Raw genomic sequence first — 19,532 nt, 5'->3', positions numbered from 1 at the left:
AGCACTTGGCATCAATGTACACGGAGAAAAGGCCCCCAAAAATATCTATGTCCTAAATCCCAACACCTGTGAGCATATTACCATACCTGGCAAAAGGGACTTTGCAGATGTGTTAAGGTTAAGGACTTGAGATGGGAAGATTTTTCTGGATTGTCCAGGTGGGCCCAATCTAGTTACCTGAGTCCTTAAAAGTGGAAGAGGAAGGCAAAAAAGTGAGTCAGACAGAGGCTGCTGTAGGCTTTGAAGATGGAGAACGAGATCATGAGCTCAGCAATGTGATGACCTTGAGAAGTCTACATTCCATTTACAGCCAGTAAGAAAACAGGGGACTCGTTCCTATAATCACAGGGTACTGAATTCTGCCAATAACCAGAATGAGCAGGAAACAGATTCTCTCTTAGAGACCTGCCAAAACCTTGATTTTATTTTGGTAAAGCTCATATTGAGCTTTTGATCTAGAGAGCTGTAAGATCATAAACTTGTGTTTATTCACCAAATTTGTGGTAATTTTTTATGGTAGTGCTAGGAAGTGAGTCCTCTGACCAGTACTCTGAGGAGTCCTCTGGCCAATAGCAATTCTGAAATCAATCTGGGCACCAGATCTGTGGTTCTGCCCCTATGTCATCCCTTCTTCTCCTTGTCCCATGTGCCAGTGTCAAGGTTAAGCCTACTTTTTATCCTCTCTAGAACAGTGGTGGCACTATGGCCCCTCTGCCTTGTCCCCTTTAGTTTAAGCTGGTGGTACTTTTGTTAGTACAGTTTTCCTAAAAGTTTCTATAAATCCTTTTGGGGTTTATAACATTAGGTAAAAGCCACAGCCACAAATCTCTGCAAGTTTGGTCCCTTTCTGGCCTTGCTGACTGTCAAGATGTGAGACAGAGCCCACACTAGTCATAGAAAGGCTGCTTATCTGCTGGAGAGGGTTAATTTTTCTGAAGTCTTAACAAAAAGTCTTATAGCCACATTGAAGTAATCTTTACCCTTTTTATTCCTGCTTTGAGGACTGCTTGCCATCTGGAAAGGCTGGGTACCAAATGACTTTGGTACTTTGTACAGCTTTTCCCTCTGGCTTAAATCATAGCAAATATCCTTAAGTGTGTTCTTGTCTGTTCTTGCCTGCCAGCTGATTATGAATATACTATAAAACAATTGTTCTTAACTTATCATACACCCAGAATCACTTGGGGCTTTTATAAATACGGATGTCTGTGTCTTATATGCAGAAATTTCTAATTAATTTATCTGGGGCGTGGTCTGGACATCAGGAGTTTTAAAATCTCCCCAGGTGATTCTAATATACATCCATGATTGAGAATAGCTGCCTTTAAATATTTTATTTTTGTTTATATTTAAAGCAAATTTAAAAACCTGTTTGTCTTGAATTTCTTACCTTTATTTTCGGTGGAAGTTTCCTAGAAGACCAAATGAGTGATAAAGAAGTTTAGTTAGATTTCCATGTTTTAGCAAATTATTAAATTCAGAGTAAAAAACCTATATAGCTTTTTAACTTTATAAAGTCATCGTGACACAAGTCAGAAATTTCATAGCCATCCTAAGAATAGTGTGAATAGACACTTTTAGTTAAGTCTATGGAAATACTATTTTTATGTTGTGGTCTTTAAATCGAGCTTCTATGTTAGACACTTTGGGAATGATTATCAAATCTTTAGTAAACTGTTTAGTTTATGGTGGAAGATTACATTTTATAAAATAATGTGAAAAGGACTTCCCCTTACTGCCTGCAAATTAATGCATCCATAGTGGTCTACATGGTTATGAGTAGCTTTAAATATACGATATTATGGTTCATTACATGAACTCTTTGAGAGCAATGTCTTTTTTAAAACTGATTTGGTTTGCATTAGAAAGAATGCTTTTCTTGTTCAGCAGCTGGGTATGAATTTAATTATTGAAAATAAATATGATCTAATGTTTCATTGAGTTTTCTGAATAACAGGATAATTTGGTCAGCATTGCTATCTAAAAGGCTGGAAGAAAGCCAGATCACACAAGAAGCAACTGCTCTGGTGATGAGGAAATTATCGGCAAATTCATGTGCCTTACTCCATTTAACATACAATTAAAAATGGGTGTAGATTTGCCTGATACTGTAAATGCTTCTGTTATCTCATGACTTGGTTACAGATAAATTTTGTCACAAGAAAAAGTCTGTTGATGTGTGTTCTATGTTTAATGTGTGGATTCATAAACAAAGCCACTGTCGCTTTGTAGAAACTTGGTTCTGACAGTGGCAGCTGGATTTGAAGGTGCAAGATCCTGGAGCATGTTGCCATGTGAACGTGTTCTTGGCACTGAATATATGTAGGCAGTGGTGAGAAACAATGTTTGAAATGTATAGAGCCAGAAACTAGTCGTGTATGAAAAAGACTTAATGAGAGGCTTTGTTGAATTTGAAAAAAAATCTATTGTGACAAAAAAATTAATTGTGAAATTAAAAGAAACTTAGAATCTATCAGTAAAAAAAACAAAACAAAACAACACCCAAATCTCCCAGCCAGGCTAGAAGATTGAATTACTTTTCTATTCTCTTTACAGAAAATATGACCTAATTGTTGTCATTTGAAGAAGTGGTCAATGGGTGTGCAGGTTAAAAATGTTGAAAAACAGTATTAAAAGTGTGTCATATTTGTCAGCTTTTAAAAATGAGTAAATCGTTATTTCATCTCTCATTCTAAATACTCACTTTTGTGTTACTTTTTAAAAATTTGGAACTCCACAGATCACACAAATGTGAATCTGTCCCTATCATTTTCCTTCTTTCTTTCTTTTTTTTTTTTTTAAGGATTTTAGTTATTCATGAGAGACACACACACACACACACACACAGAGGCAGAGGCACAGGCAGAGGGAGAAGCAGGCTCCACTCAGGGAACCGGATCTGGGACTCCAGGACCACACCCTGGGCCGAAGGCAGGTGCCAAACCGCTGAGCCACCCAGGGATCCCCTGTCCCTATCATTTGAAACAGTTACTGTAGTGTCTAGACTTCATTATCTCCTTACAGGTCACAACTTCTTGTACCATCTCATTTCTTCACTTTTTTTTTTTTTTTAAGATTTTATTTATTTATTTGAGAGAGAGCAGAACAAGGGGGGAAGGGCAGAGAGAGAGGAAAAAGCAGACTCCCTGCTGAGCAGGGAGCCAGACTCAGAGCTCTATCCCAAAGACCCTGGGATCATGACCTGATCCTAAGGCAGACGCTTAACCGACTGAACCCCCCGGGTGCCCCACTCCTGTCTTTAAACCTGTGATTCTTCTGCTGACTGGATCATATCAGGGCTAAATGTCTGGGTCTACACTACTTACAGTCTGGGTTTTTTTTCCCTAGCACACGATCCCTACTGTATTAATGGCTATTCATGTGCTAATTTGCCACTGCAGTTGTGTATATCTTAACAGCATTGATCTGGAGAGACCAGGCCTTAAACTTCTCCTGTGGTTATTAAGTGTGGGAATTTGGGGACAATGTTAACTGCTGTGTAAAGGAAAAAGCACTATGGAGGCTTTTAGCACCTCGTGAATCATAACCGTTTTTCTGTGTTCATCTCTCTTTGGAAGCTAAGTTATTGAGTTGGGATTGACTGATCCAGAATACTGAAATGAAAACATTCAGAAACCAAAGCAGGGGAGAGGAAATGAGAGAGGAGAGATGGAGGAAGGACTCAGGAAGGAAGAAGAAGGGAGAGATTTTGATTTGTAGATTTGTAGTTGGACAAATAAACATTAGCTGTGGCTAATAATGGGGATACCTGCAAACTTCCTTAGGTATAGGACATGATAATGAGACTACTGCTGATTGGGCAGCCCAGGGCTCAGCAGTTTAGCATCCACCTTCAGCCCAGGGCATGATCCTGGAGTCCCGGGGATCAAGTCCCACGTCAGGCTCCCTGCATGGAGCCTGCTTCTCCCTCTGCCTGTGTCTCTGCCTTTCTCTCTCTCTGTGTGTCTCTCATGAATAAATAAATAAAATCTTAAAAAAAAAAAAAAAAGACTACTGCTGATTCCATTCATTAGCCTATCTCAGGAGGTGATTTATTTCAATGGCATGTAAAAGGTCATTCCTAATACTTACTAGTTAAGGTAGCAAGCTGGCAGTGTGCAGGATTACCAGTTTCAAGAATGATCAATTCAGTTTAAATTGTGGCTTATAAAGGTCTGAAAACTATTGTAGTAGTTCTTTGGGTAAGAAAAAGCAGAGACAAGTAAAAATCTCCCAGGTATTAAAAAAAAAAAAAAAGCCAGTTAATGAAATTTAATTTCTAATATTGAAGGAGGATGGAAAAGTAAATGAAAGCTATATTGATGTTTTAAAATTTAAACAGAAAAGGGTTATGTTAATTCAGAGATTTAATTGTATTATCTGGATCTAGGCAATTTTAAAATTGTAAATGATAGGGGGTTGGGAGAGTATATAATTTTTATAAACTTTATGCAAACAGAGTATAAATGGTATAAATAGTAAGTGCAGAATAAATAGTTTCCATTGTGGTAAATCACTATTTGGCAAATAGAACTTTTTTGCATATCATTTGTGTAGGGATATCAGTAAACCCTACTATTGAAAGTGTGTTAAAAATTTTCTGATATTAAGTCACATTGGTAATGAAGCAGATTGTCTATGGAAACTACTGGGTTTTGGTGTGTGAGAGTTCAGTAGGGCAAAGTTATCATTGCAAAACTCCGGCACTCATTCACTCTCTAGCTCCAGGTTAGCTGTGTCAGTGTGTGCTGCAGGTACAAACTCCAACCTGGTTGTTGAGCAAATTCCATACTTCTACAGTTCAATGCTGAATTCTGTGTACTGTTTCTTCTTGCCCCTAATTTTCTTAGTAAGTTCTGTTTGATGTGTTGCAAAGGTCTGTTTGTGTATTAGCATCTGTTCTTTGACCCTTTTCAAAGGATCACACCTAGTTGGATAGGTGTGATGATGAGTTCTAATTTGCAAGACATCTTCAAACACTTTTCCTTCAGGGACCCACGGATATACAATGAACTCATTTATTAAGAGACTATCCATACGAAAGACTCAGTAGTACAAAATAATATGTGTATCATTGAGGTGTTTTTAGCTTTACGGGATGAAGACTGTCTCTAGTGAGCCTAGGGCAAAAAAAGAATTGACCAGAAGCAGAGAAAGGATTGAAACTATAAGGCCTTGGGAAGGTCAACAACCAGGGTGGCTCCAGGGATCTCTATGGTAAAAACTCATGGAGAGTCTGTTTAGGTCACTAGACTTGACAAATGCCTTCTGTTTTGTGTGACTCTACTCAGGTGTTCCATCCTAAGAAGGAAAGGCTGATTGAAAGCTTGGGCTCAAAGTTTCTTCTGGGCCAGTTGCAGGAAGGAATCTTAGGATGTCATAGTCTTGATCAGTTGCTCACTCTTTGTTAGTGGACCTAGCAGGACTCCATGGAATAGAAACTATTAGAAACAGTGCCCAAAACAGATATCCATTATAAGTTCTTTGGGGCGCACTACCAGAATTTGATTAAATCTCAAAAGAATCAGGTAATAGGATAAACTAACCTACTGTATTAGTTTGCTAAAGCTACCATAACAAAGTATCATAGACTGGGTGCTTAAAGAACAGGAATTTACTTTCTTCACAATTCTTGAGACTGGAAATCCAAGTAAGGCCTTTCTCCTTGGCTTATAGATGGTTGTCCTCCAGTGTCTTCACAAGGTGTTGCTTCTATATGTCTATGTCTCATCTCCTCTTTTTATAAGGACATTAGATTGGGTTAGGGACCACCCATACGACCTCCTTTTTATCTGAATTACCACTTTAGACCCTAGCTTCAAATAGAGTCATATTCTGAGGTACTGATGGTTAGAACTTCAACATATGAATTTGGGGGAATATGGTTAGGCTGTAATACCTACCTAGTAAGTTGTAGGTTAAATGACAATGTATTTAAGTGGCCAGCATAGTCTTCAATCAATGGTAGGTAAAATATTCTTGCCTAGTTTAGAACATTTGTGTTGATGCCTACGTGTCAGGTTATCATTTTTTTTTAAGACTTTTTTTTTTTTTTTATTTATGATAGTCACAGAGAGAGAGAGAGAGAGAGAGGCAGAGACATAGGCAGAGGGAGAAGCAGGCTCCATGCACCGGGAGCCTGATGTGGGATTCGATCCCGGGTCTCCAGGATCGCGCCCTGGGCTAAAGGCAGGCGCCAAACTGCTGCGCCACCCAGGGATCCCTCAGGTTATCATTTTGTGTGGATTATGTGTGTGCGCATATGTGTGTGTATGCTTTATATATATATGCTATATATCTAGGGGTATGTATATAACATGTAGCACTTGGTGCTAATACACCCTCACTTCCTGCCTTGGCAAACTATAGCCTCTCTTTTGTTCTTAGAGGCTATAGTTTCATAATAGTTTCATAATTCATAATCCTTCATCTATCACTCGAAATAGCTATTATTCATACTCTAGTTCTAGGAAAGGCCCAGCCAGAGGTGATAGCAAATCAAGCAAACCAAGAGTAAAACAAAATAGGAATCACTTTGTGCTACATCTTTTATTACCTTCTTTCAGTGAATCTTCTTACAAATTCTCATAGTTCTTGAAGTTTTTTGGGGTGGAGGCAGGGGTATGTGGGGAGGTTGTGTTTTAGGTGGGGCCATACATTTACTTAAGACAATCCTTTGTGTATGAGATTTATTGCTTCTTAGATTTCTGACATTCAACAAGCTCTTTTTTTCTGTGTATTAAAAACTAGTAAACTGTATCTTTTAAAACACACATAATATATGAATATATGCTCGTTGTAAAAATTTAACAATATACAGAACTGTACAGAGGAAAAAGTCAACATCTCTTTTCACATTTTCCCCTACTAACTTTCTCCATCCCATTCTCCTTTTGGATGGCAGGCATGGTTAGAATTTGGTTTGCATCCTTTCTGACTTTTAAAAATATTACTCTCAGAGTCATATAAGAACATACAAAGAATTTGGGGCTATTTTAATTTTGACAGAAATAGAATTAGAGATATTGTTTTAAAGCTTTTATTTCTTCATCTAAAAAATTGCTATTTTGGTTGGATTTTTTAAAAAGATTTTTATTTATTTATTCATGAGAGATACAGAGAGTAAGAGAAGCAGAGACACAGGCAGAGGGAGAAGCTCCGTGCAGGGAGCCTGACGCGGAACTCGATCCCGGGATTCCAGAATCACGCCCTGGGCTGAAGGCAGGCGCTAAACTGCTGAGCCACCCAGGGATCCCTGGTTGGATTTTTAATACTAAATTTTTCCCAACCTCACATCTGTCGACTGCAGGATGTACAGTTGTATTTGGTGTCTGTAAGTGTTTGATAGGTATCTCAGTGAGTATGAGAGTTAGCAAATAGGCCCCATCTCTTCTCTCTATAGTCTTCATGGACCCAGACTGTAATGAACTACAGCAGTGTGAGAGTGAAGCAGCATTTTACAAATAAGGGCACCAGATACAAAAAGACAAGGTAACTTGATCAGGTTGCAAAAATAGTGATTGGAAGAGCCACAACTAATCTCATGTTTTCTGACCTCCAAACTACTAGGCATGTTATTTTGACACATGTATTTCTAAAACAGAGTGACAAAAATCATTGTTTAAGTGGCTTAATTTGATAACACTGGTTGATATGTTGCTATTTGATAGAAAGTAGATATAGGCATCCAAGAAACACACAGTGGAATATTTCTAGATACTGCAAGTGCATTTTTAGTAAACTAATTTAAAAATCAGTAACAGAAGGCCTATGATAAAAATTTTTTCCTTTTATTTTGTAATTTCAAATTTGACAAATCTATAACACCCAAATGTATGGGCATGAGTTCGTGCTGAGAGGAAAACTTGATGAACTCAGGAGGACCATAAGGCATTCAGAAAATAAGTTAATATTCTGAAGTGCATTAATTAATAGTTTTGACTACCCTGACCAGTTAGGATCCTCAGAGACATATACCCCAATTTTGAATCCAATTAAAATGATATCCATTACCAAATTAACCCATGTACATTCAAATCTTGATATAAAATGACATAGTCTCAAGACACCAATTAATTAATCAAACATGCAAAAATATGTCAAGAAAATTATTAATCCATCTATTCTGATGTTGGATCTCAAAGGTCTTCAAACTTCTTACATATTATAAGTATTATATACTATGTCAATTCTTCACTTTATTTAAAAGATAACATTGAAAAAATATTTCACCATATGTTTGTTTTAGATGCAGTGAAAAAATTTTTCTTTTCAAAACATATGGTGATGTAATTAGGTGTCTCTGAATACAGCAAGGTTGGAAAGAGAACTGTATGAACTAGATTGAAATTATTTGCTGCTCTAGTGTCATCCCGCACCTTCCTGTCAACATCAGTATCTTCTCTGGGTTATCGTTGTTTTAATAAAGAAAAATTTTAAGCACTTGAAGATGAGGAATATTTGCTATCACCCACTATAGTTATGGCAGATAAAATTCCAGGACTGCTTCCCCTTCCCTCACTGTGTAAACCTATGTGACTCCTCTTCTCAGTTTCTCTCACTGAGGAGTTTTGGCATCAATCCAGCATCAATGACATTTGTGTTATGTTTTGCAGCTGGGAGCCTGCTCTTATCTATGGCTTAGTTACCTTTATACAACCTCATGGGATTTATCTTCTAATGGTAAGAGGCCTTATATTTCTTTTTCTTCAATAAAAAGGTTTGTTTTAAAATATTTCTTCCTTTTTTAATGTACTCAATCTCTGAAGAAGTTTGAAAATGGGTTCTATATGATATAATGATAAGGACATTGGTTGTTATGAGAAATATAAATTAAAAAATTCACATTGAAATCTGGGAAGCAAAACATCATGGTTTCATGTGGGTTTGAGTATGGTCTTGTATACTGTTTTTTCTTCATTCTTTCAACTCATTAGAACATACAAATGTTTCCCAGTATATTGAGCAGTAGGATTTGTCACATTTTAAACAAGTTCATGAGTATATATGAGTAATAAACCTTTCATTTTAGGACATCAGTGACTGATAATTCACTGATAACCACGGTCTGGTTTTTTTTTTTTTTTTAATTTTCATTTTTTTTAAAGTGCCTGACTGGAATGAATAATATGTGTTTATCTTAGGCATATGTTGTTTTCAGCCAAATTCATTGCTAACTGATATGGTAAGTTTCACTAATTTTAAATCCTATTTTTATATCATTTATAGTAAGTATTCTTGATTTTGGTTAACAAGTAAAACTGTCAGCAAACAAATGTGGATTGTGCAGCAATATACATAGAGGATAGATACTATGGAGAGTGATGACTCATGATCATTCAATGGATTATTTGCTTTGCTACTTTGGTGATAATTCTGTTGGTGAATATTGAAGAAATGAATCATTTTCTTTGGCTTTCACTGCACAGCTCCTTTCTAATCAACTTGTTTTTGTTTTTACCTTGCATCAGGAGAACAGAATCTCCTGAGGTGAAATTCTATAATGAGCCAAATCTTCCTCCCCAGTGCAATGGTTTGCAAACTTAGTGTATATTAGAATCATCTGGAGGCTTGTTAAAATACAGATGGCTGGGACTCATCCCCGGAGTTTTTGATTCAGTAGGTCAGGAATGGGGCTGCATTGTTTGCATATTAAATGAATTTCCAGGTGATGATGTTTTGGCCTGGGAACGACATTTTGAGAACGGTCCTTTGGTCAGGCATCTCTGTATCCCAGGGGAGTCTGGAAAATGTTTTACTGTTTGTTGAGCCAGGCTCCAACCAGCTCCAGGTCACCAAAATTCTTTCTATTTTGCTACAAAGCTTGGCCACTTAACTTAGGTTTCTGTCTTTTAGACCTTTGCACTGCCAACTGTGTTATGAAAGGTCTTTTTTTCTATGTGGTGTGGTTGGTTAAAAAAAAAAATAGTAGTTCTCTTTCCTTTATTATGCTTGAACATAGCACCCAGGTCCTTTTCTCTCTCTCTTTTTTTTAAATAAATTTATTTTTTATTGGTGTTCAATTTGCCAACATAAAGAATAACACCCAGTGCTCATCCCATCAAGTGTCCCCCTCAGTGCCCGTCTCCCAGTCACCCCCACCCCCTGCCCACTTCCCTTTCTACCACCCCTAGTTCATTTCCCAGAGTTAGGAGTCTCTCATGTTCTGTCTCCCTTTCTTTTTTAAAGATTTATTTATTTATGATAGTCACACACACACAGAGAGAGAGGCAGAGACATAGGCAGAGGGAGAAGTAGGCTCCATGCACCAGGAGCCCGATGTGGGATTCAATACCCGGTCTCCCGGATCACACCCTGGGCCAAACCACTGCGCCACCCAGGGATCCCCCTTTCTGATATTTTTATGAGTTTTCAAGTAATCATTTTGGAAAAAAAAAAGAGTTTAATGAGATAAGTGCACTAGAGTAACTTCCAAAGTTTACAAATTCTTGCAGGTATCTCTTTTTTTTTTAATAAATTTATTTTTTATTGGTGTTCAATTTACCAACATACAGAATAACACCCAGTGCTCATCCCGTCAAGTGCCCCCCTCAGTGCCCGTCACCCATTCACCCCCACCCCCCGCCCTCCTCCCCTTCCACCACCCCTAGTTTGTTTCCCCGAGTTAGGACTCTTTTTCTTCTCCCTTCCCTTATATTCCCTTTTACTGTTATTTATATTCTCTTGCAGGTATCTCTAGTCCATAGTTCCAAACTCTCTTTAAAGTGGTAGCTGGAAGCCTCAGTGGGGTTCTTTCTTGAGTTTTATTCCCAAGGATGGAGTTTGGCAAAGGTCAGATACCCTTCTGATCTAGTCATATGGTGTCTTTCTTTTATGAGACCTCATCAAGGAAAAGCAATAATACCTCTTTGATTTTTTTTAAAAGGATTTTATTCATTTATTCATGAGAGACACACACACACACAGAGGCAGAGACACAGGCAGAGGGAGGAGCAGGCTCCATGCAGGGAGCCCGATATGGGACTCGATCCCGGGACCCCGGGGTCATGCCCTGGGCTGAAGGTGGGAGCCAAACCGCTGAGGCACCCAGGGATCCCTACCTCTTTGATTTCAGTGAAAAATGTAAATATCTATCTCTGAGGACACCTGTGTTTCTGCCTTACTTAAAAATTATTATCCATATGGTATTATGTCTCTGAAGGGTCATCAGCAATTTTGTTCTTTGAAATAATGTAATGAGTGGTAAATATAACTGTAGAGCCAAACAAATTTGAATGGAGTCTTGGTTTTGTATTTTATTAGCTATGTGACCTCGCATATATCAAGTAAACTGGTGGAGTCTTTGTTTCCTCACTTGTAAATTGGGAATGACAGTAGTTACCTCATAGAGGTATTTATTTGAGACAACAATAAGGCACTTAGTATAAAACCTAGTTTTTCAATTTGTTGGTAGTAATAATGTTATTAATAAAAATACTAGGTCCTAAAATGTTAGGACTACTAAATCACTGTTTTATAAATAGACACCTTGTAAAATTACAGAATCTCAGATTTGGATGAGATCTCAGATGAACCTACTATCATTGCTTCAGCTATTATTTATTGAGTACTTACTATTTGCTGGCCACTGTGCACTCTCTGATCTATAGCACTATTGATCCTCTGAATAAACACCTATGGGGAAGTCTACTCACAGTCGGCCCTAATCAAGTGACCAAAGTACAGATACAGAAAAATGTTATGTGATTATGGAGGCAGAAATTAGAGTGATCGGGATCCCTGGGTGGCTCAGCAGTATAGTGCCTGCCTTTGGCTCAGGGCGTGGTCCTGGAGTCCCAGGGTTGAGTCGCACATCAGGCTCCCTGGGTGGAGCCTGCCTCTCTCTCTACCTATGTCTCTGCCTCTCTCTCTCTCTGTGTCTCTCATGATTAAATAAAATCTTAAAAAAAACAAAACAAAACAAAACAAAACAAATTGGAGTGATTTGGGGAAGAGGCAAGGGAGGATCCTTCCCTAGAACTTTCAGAGGGAGCATGGTCGTGCTGACACCTTAATTTCTTTTAGCCCCCAGAAATGTGAGACAATAAATTTCTGTTGTTTTAAGCCATCCAAGTTTATGGTAATTTGTCATGGAAATCCTAGGGAACTAGTACACTTGGCATTGGAGGTGCTGTGTTTGCCTTTAGATAATTCAGGAGGAAATGTTTTGCAGCTATTTTTTGTAGAAAGATTGATATGGAATAGTGGCACCCACTTTCTTCCTTGTGCTCCTGGGATCAAAGTCCACCACTCTTCTTTTCAGGGAAGGCAGAAACTGGAGCAGAGAAAAATGAGCATTAAAATCAGGCTGAAACTGGTAGCATCAAAGTTCATAAGGCATAGGAAAGGACAATGTTATGAGACTTCTCATATTTGAGGATAGGTGGCAAATCTTCAGGAGGGGATTTGAGACTGGACCAGAGTGGGATCCTAAGATGAGGCTGAGGGTTGGTGAAAAAGTATATGATTGAGAGTTAGAAAGCAAGATAATTTCCAAGTGGGGCACCTCCCAGAAAGCATTTCTTTACTCCCTTCTCTTAATGTTATAAGTATACCTGTTATTGCCAAATAGAGTATGTCTATTTAGTAAATTTTAAATGCGTTTTAGAAAATATTCTCCTCAATCAACTGGTCAAACTGTCTATGGAGTTCTATGTTAATTAATGTGAAAGGTATCCTTTCCTTAAAAACACATGACTTCCATTTGGTCAGATAAATTTCATAATAAATATAAAAAAATACATGAAATCAACATGAAAGTCAATGTTGTCAGGTTATGTGTAGTCATTCTACGCTGTATAATCCATACAATCTGTATAACTGCATTGTGGCCTTACTTGGCACATTTAGATTGCAAGAATATACAGAAAAGAATGTGTCAATCAAAAGAGTTTGGTCAGCTTATTCCACAAACAGAAGCCCCTGGAAAAAATGTTAACATCATTCATCCAGTCATTGTTCTGAGGAGTCAGATTTGTGGATTTGTCTGTTCCTACTGTGCAATGGTCATATCATGTTAAGTTACTGTGGCATTGTTTAGCACTTGATTCATACTATAATTTTTTTTTTTTTTAAGCAATTGCATGCTCACCTGCTAGTTGTAATTTGGCCTCTATGACTTGGGCTAACCAGGCTGACTGAGTAGTTGGTACCCTGTGATTGTTCCTCTCATTGAATGCCTTAAGTTTGCCCTCTGGTACTAGTGTTGTTGCTCTCTTGTTGAAGGGTGGAACCACTCTCTGTCTTCTAACCTATTGGATTTTGTGGTCTGTGGTAGCGTTTACTTCTATGCTGGACGTTCGACGGGTACTGCCCTCACTCTCTTGTTTCCTATCAAAGTGGGACCCTACAGTCTTAAGTAATGTAATCATGTGCATCCCATTACCTTTATCACATTCTACTGGTTAGAAGCAAGTCACAGGTCCCATCCACAGTCGAGAGATTATGTGAAGGTGTGAATACCGAGAAACAGGGGTCACAGGGCTTTTTAAGAATCTTTGTACCGAAACTAAGTATATATCTGCTCAGGCATGGTTTGCATTTCCCAGCCTTCCCTGAAGCTAGGGATAGCTCTATGTTCTGGTCAATGGGAGGACAGCAGAAATAATGAGGGTGGAGATTCTGGAATCTTCTTTAATAAAGAAGTTTTTTGTCACCGTCTGCTCTGTCTCCCCCTTCCTGCAAATGACAATGTAAATATGGTGCTAGAGAGTGGTGTTGACTTTGCAGATGAAGATAAATAATGTTAGGAGGTTTCTGGAAGTGGTACGGCATGAAAAGACTGCATCCCTGGATAAACTTAAGCAGGGCCCCTTTACTGGCCTTGAAATGCTCACTTCTGGACTGTTAAATGAGAGTGAATAATCTTCTTTGCTTCCTTAGTTATATTTTGGAGATTCTTTGTTACAGCAATTTGGCTTATACCTACCTCGTTCATTCTATACATAGACTATCTTAATATTATGAGCCACATGGCACTCTCTGAATAATGGGAACCACTCATGGATCAACCTGAACCTGGAGGATAGGGTGTGCAGTCAAAGAGCAACATACATTGACTACAAGAGATTTCTTATACTTTTATATAAAAGAAAGACATCACCTTTGTATAAGAGAAAGACATTACTTTAAAAAATACTTGTAGAAACAAAACCTAGTTTCTAATATTGTTAATCCTTTTGGCATTGATAAGAATTAAAGTAAATAATTTCTTTAATAGTTACTGTTCTAATGATTTATTACTACATAATGAATTGTTTTAAAACTTAGTGGTCTAAAACAACAGGATTTATTTTATATTTTTTTCTTATGATTCTGGGGTTAATTGGATTTGGCTAGGTAGTTTGTACTTAGGATCAATATTCATTGATACAGTCTCTTAGTGGCTGGGGCTGGATTATTCACAGGATCACTTGCTCCCTTGTCTGTAAGCTGATACTGCCTCTTAGCTGTGACCTCAGCTGGGGCTGTTGGCTAGAACACCTTCAAGTGGTTCTCAGTGAAGTCTTCCTTCTTCCTCAGGACATGGTGACTGATTCCAAGAGGAAACATCCTAAGGGGCTCTGATACAAACTGTGTTACCTCTTATAGCTTATCTTTTGAAGTCACATCATTTCTGCCACAGCCATAGGCCTGTGCAGATTCAAGGAAGATCGGGAGGAATGATCTCTCAGGGTCACAGTGTAAGAAGAGCGTCTGGTATGGGAGGTTTTGTGGTCATGTTAGAAAGTACTATGAGTCACAGTCTACCCTTTTGCCATAACAATTTATCTCTCTCCCATATGCACAATACACTTATCCCTTCCTCTTCCATTGCGTCTCATTCCATTATGGCATTTGCTCAAAGTCCAGGATCTTGTCATCAAAATCAGGCCCATGGGCAGATAAGGCTTTTAAAATGTGGTTGTTGGGATATACCTTCTTGTATCCCATTTCCCTCAGTTTGAACTCCTATGAACTAAAGAGACCTATCTTCTTCCCACACCCCAACATACAACTGTGAGATAGTTTCTCAAGGGTAAAACAAGAGATGTAAAGCAGTCACTGATTCTTAGCATGTTTCCAAGAGCTTGGATTAGGGCTCAGTCCACTTGCCTGGTAGGTATTTGTCATGACTATTGGTCCTACCTTTTGGGCCTTTGGTTCTGCCCTCAAAGTCATCCTTTTATTTTTCCTAATAAGAAATCCTGAGTTTGTAATGGAATAGCTTTCTCAGCCTGCTTCTTGCTTGCAAAAAGTACAGGTTCAAAGTCCTTTTTATTTAATATTTAGTGTTTGTTCTTTCTAGGCCAGCTTCGCTATGGTTCCACCAGAATAATTCTCTTAAGAACATTATTTGTTTTGTGCATTTAAATGTATCACTTTATAATACTATTTCTTCAAGCTAAGCCCTCTCTACCTTGGGCTCAGTATGACACTGCTATGGGACGATATCCTTTAAGATTCTTAAAGGCCCAATATTTGCAGAGAAGATGTACAGAGAACACTCCCACAATTCTTGAAAAGCGTTTGGTCTGATTGGAAGGTTCTGCGAGGTATCACCTAAGATCTTTCTAAAATCTTAAGAAAGAATTTACTATCATGTCCTTAGTTTCATTTTTGGACCCTGTTTTCCTGATAGTATAGTAGATTTGATCTCTTCCCAGAAAGTAGTTTTTATTTTAGAATCATTTGCTGTCTAGGGAGGCTGAGAATATGAAATAGTTTTATTTTGAAGCCCAGCAAATCTTGGCTCCTCTGTTAACAGTTCATTCATTAGCTTATCTCCAGTTTTTTCATTTTATCATGGGCAGTGAGACGCAGACAGGTGGCAATTTCAGTAGTCTGCTTGGAAAGCTCCATTAGCTAGATCTTGGAGTTCATTAGGTACATTTCCTATTTTCCACATGACCACAGGCAACAGTCCTGCCATACTTTGCCCCTCTACAAAATAAGGGTGCCTTTTCCTAACTGCTTCCAATGATATTTCCCGTACTTTGCCTGAGCCTTCTATGACAGCCCCCTTGAAGCCCTCTAGGCTTCCATAATGCTTTCATGGAAGCTCTTTGGTTTCCACTAAGTCTCCTTAATGTCATCCTACTTTCTGCTCACAGCCTGGCCCTATAGGTAATGCTACATGTCCTAGGATTTTGTTATTGTCATGCCCCACTTCTGGGTATCAGAATCTCTCCTCAGTATTTACTGTTCTGAAACAGACCACTCAAAGGCATAATGGCTTAAAACAACAACAGTCCATTCATTATTACCTCTAGTGGTTCTGAGGTGGACTAGGCTCAACTAACCAGCTCTCACTAGAGATCTGTCTTTTGGTGGCAGTCAGATGGTAGCTAGAGCTGAGACCACAGCTCAGGCTGTTTTTGTGATCATGTTGGAAAATACAGTCTGACACCATAGCTTTTTTTATTTTCAGAATATAAAATTTTAAAACTTATACAGAAAACCTCACTAGTTAATTACAGCAAAAAATTACTTATAGTGTGTAAATTATAGTACTGATGGAATGTCAGGAAAACCAGACACAGAAATTATGAACCAAGAACCAGTAGAAGGTCATGTCAATGTTGCACTGGATAAAGGATGGAAGAGGAGTAGACATAGTCATTGGAGCATCAGAATCTACTTTGACTCTCACCTTGAAATAAGGAGAATGTGGGAATATGGAATAGGGGAATATTTGGAGAATGTGCCTACAATGAGGAGAGTGTGGTGTGTATTAGTGACTTCATGATTTCCTCCATTTACACTTTGATTTTGCTGATCCTTTCATTGTAGTAGCCACTCAACTATCTCCTACTGTTAAAACCTATTCATCCTTCAACAGTTGCCTCAAATGCCAATATTCCATATGCTTTGCTGGGTTTGCCAATTAGAATTGATCTCTCCCTCTTCTAACTCATAGTGCACTTTCTCCGTCTCTTACGATACTTTCTGCACAATGTTTAGCATTAAAGTATGAGTTAACCTGTCTTGTCAGCCTAACAAGGCATAACTCCTTGAAAGCAATGGCTTGGCTTAGATTTCTATATATCCCCAGAATATCTCAAAGCAAAAGGTGCTCAGACATATTTGTTGAATCATTAAGGTGGGTACCAAATATGTTCTGCATGAATATTTCCTTTTCATTGTTTTAAAAACCCATAAGGTACACCTGATTGAACATCTGCCTTTGGTTCAGGGCATGATCCCGGGACCTGGGATTGAGTCCCACATCGAGCTCCCTACATGGAGCCTGCTTTTTCCTTTGCCTATGTCTCTGTATCTCTCTCTGTGTCTCTCATGAATAAATAAAATCTTAAAAAAACCCTAAAAATAATTCTCTTCTTTTAAGATATCATTAATTAAAAGCTTTCAGAAGATCAGACATATGCAAAAGTTTTATTTTACTAAGAAAATAATTTAGTTTGAGATTAATGATTGATATTACCTCAGAATATTGAATAAGATAGAGCAGCAAAGTTCCTTCAAATAATTAGTTTCCTGATCTATATAATTTTAACCAATGACTTAAGGTGATTTTTGTTTTATTATTATGTAAATACTTTCAGTGGATTACAAATAGCTTTGCTGTTAGATCAGAAAAATGTTTTCCTTTATTTAACTATGGATGGACTTATAATTTTTAGATTGATTAAATTACTATGGTTGAGAACCTCTATTTTTACTTTTGTGCAGATATTTTAGTGTTCTGCCAAGACAGAATAGTGAACATGTGCAAAATCAGGTTTCAACCAAATAGGAGTGTGTGTACAATGAAAACTTACAAATTTGAAGAAAAATTATTTAGGAATGTGGTAGCCAGCTTTAATGATGGCCCTCAAAGATTTTTACCTTTGATATTCATGCCCTTATGTACTCCCCTTTTATATTGTGCCCGGTGTGGTAGTATGACCAATAGACTATGGTGGAAGTGCTGGCGTATGACTCTCAAGACTAGATTATGAAGGGCAGTGCCTCTTCTACCTTGTTCTCTTAGATCACCTTCTCTGGTGACAGCTGAATTTGTCATGCCATAAGGACACTTAAGGAGCTTTCTAGAGAATTCCAGATTAAAAGGAATGGTAACCTCTTGCCACAAGAGTCAGTGACAACTTGCCAATCACCAAAGCGAGCTATCTTGGAAGTGGCTCCTTCAGCCAGTCAAAACTTAAGACAAATGCAGCTCTGGCACCTAAAGTGTAACCTCACAAGAAATTCTGAGCCGTAACTGCTTAGCTAAGCCACTCTTAACTTCCTGACCCAAAGAAAGCTCAAGACAATAAACTATTATTGTTATTTTAAGTCATTAAATTTTGGGCTGTTGCCCAGCAATAGATAACTAATAAGAAGAGGTGTTTGTTAAACTTACAGTATGCAAACATAAGGCAAGTAACTGTGATGAGAATGAGGACACATAAAGATTTCTTTAATTAAATAGCCACAAAGCTTGCAGTGCAGATATTTTTTCAGTAAGAAGTATAGTTGTCAAGAACTAAGTAGAAAATGTGTCGGACATAGATTTGGCAAGGAAATTATTGTTTTTTACTGTATGATGATTTGAAGATGGGTACCATACTGTACATATGTTCAGCTGTGACAGTTAAAGTTATTTCTCCATTAGAGACTTTTGCAACAGGTTCTATCAATATACATTAAGTATATAGCCCTATCAACAAAAAACATATGTCCAATCACAGATAAAAGGATTTCAGTAAAAATATCATCTTATTATTTTCGAAAATTCAGCATCATAGCAAATGATGCATGAGTTTTGTGACATTGCTGGATGCCTCTCCATATGGGGAGCTGAGCCTGCACACACGCGGTAATGCATGCATCACCACATATTCACTAATGAAGCAAGGTAAAGAAATAGAAAAGCTTTTCATTCCCTCAACATGCAGCTGGTGTGTGATACCAGATGTAAAGTCATTGATGTTCTTGCCAAGTTCTCAGGATCAGGCCATGATTTATTTAAACTCAGGCAATCAAGAATATGTTGATTTAAAAAAATAGTCAAATTCAAGGAGAATAATTAGGAGGCAAATAGGAATATATTTTAAAAATAAACTATTGACTGTATATTAAATATGAAATTCTTATTTATATCTTTTATTCCTTCTTTGTAGGTTCCTGTGGTTTTTCTCTGAAGAAAGAGTTAATGACTCTATTTTCTAATCCCTCAACTCCTATAGAATTACTTTATAGAGAGGCACATAAATTCACTAGAGCTGTAATGGAAAAAAAAATCTATGTTACTTTGAAATCTTTTTTGTTTAAAAGATTTTATTTATTTGAGAGTGAGCGAATGAGAGAGAGAGAGAGAGTGAGAGAGAGAGAACGTGAGCGGGGTGAGAGGTAGAGAGAGGCAGAAGCAGACCCCCTGCTGAGCAGGGAGCCTCATGTGGGACTGGATTCCAGGACCCTGAGATCACGACCTGAGCAGAAGGTAGATGCCTAACTGACTGAGTCACCTAGGTGCCAAAAAAATCTATGTTACTTTGAAACAAATATTACAGATGCCTATCCAAAATGGACAGATGTCATGACTTCTTTTA

At 37.9% G+C, this 19,532-nt stretch overlaps 1 long non-coding RNA gene across 2 annotated transcripts in view; it reads left to right on the top strand.

The window, feature by feature from the left end:
- The window catches only part of LOC102151737, a 65,209-nt gene extending 45,969 nt beyond the window's left edge, over positions 1-19,240 (top strand). Inside the window, exons 3-5 of one of the 2 annotated variants that reach the window (XR_005356705.1) lie at positions 8,616-8,682; positions 9,144-9,184; positions 19,104-19,240. This is a non-coding gene — a long non-coding RNA (uncharacterized LOC102151737). The remainder of the gene's footprint in view (positions 1-8,615; positions 8,683-9,143; positions 9,185-19,103) is intronic. The other variant, XR_005356704.1, reaches the window with a different exon arrangement.
- The last annotated feature ends 292 nt before the right edge of the window (positions 19,241-19,532 follow it).

This window comes from Canis lupus, chromosome 3 (assembly GCF_011100685.1).
Source record: "Canis lupus familiaris isolate Mischka breed German Shepherd chromosome 3, alternate assembly UU_Cfam_GSD_1.0, whole genome shotgun sequence".
In the NCBI taxonomy this organism is placed as follows: Eukaryota; Metazoa; Chordata; class Mammalia; order Carnivora; family Canidae; genus Canis; species Canis lupus.
The sequence above is the reverse complement of the archived record's forward strand: the minus strand, read 5'-3'. Positions and strand labels throughout refer to the sequence as shown.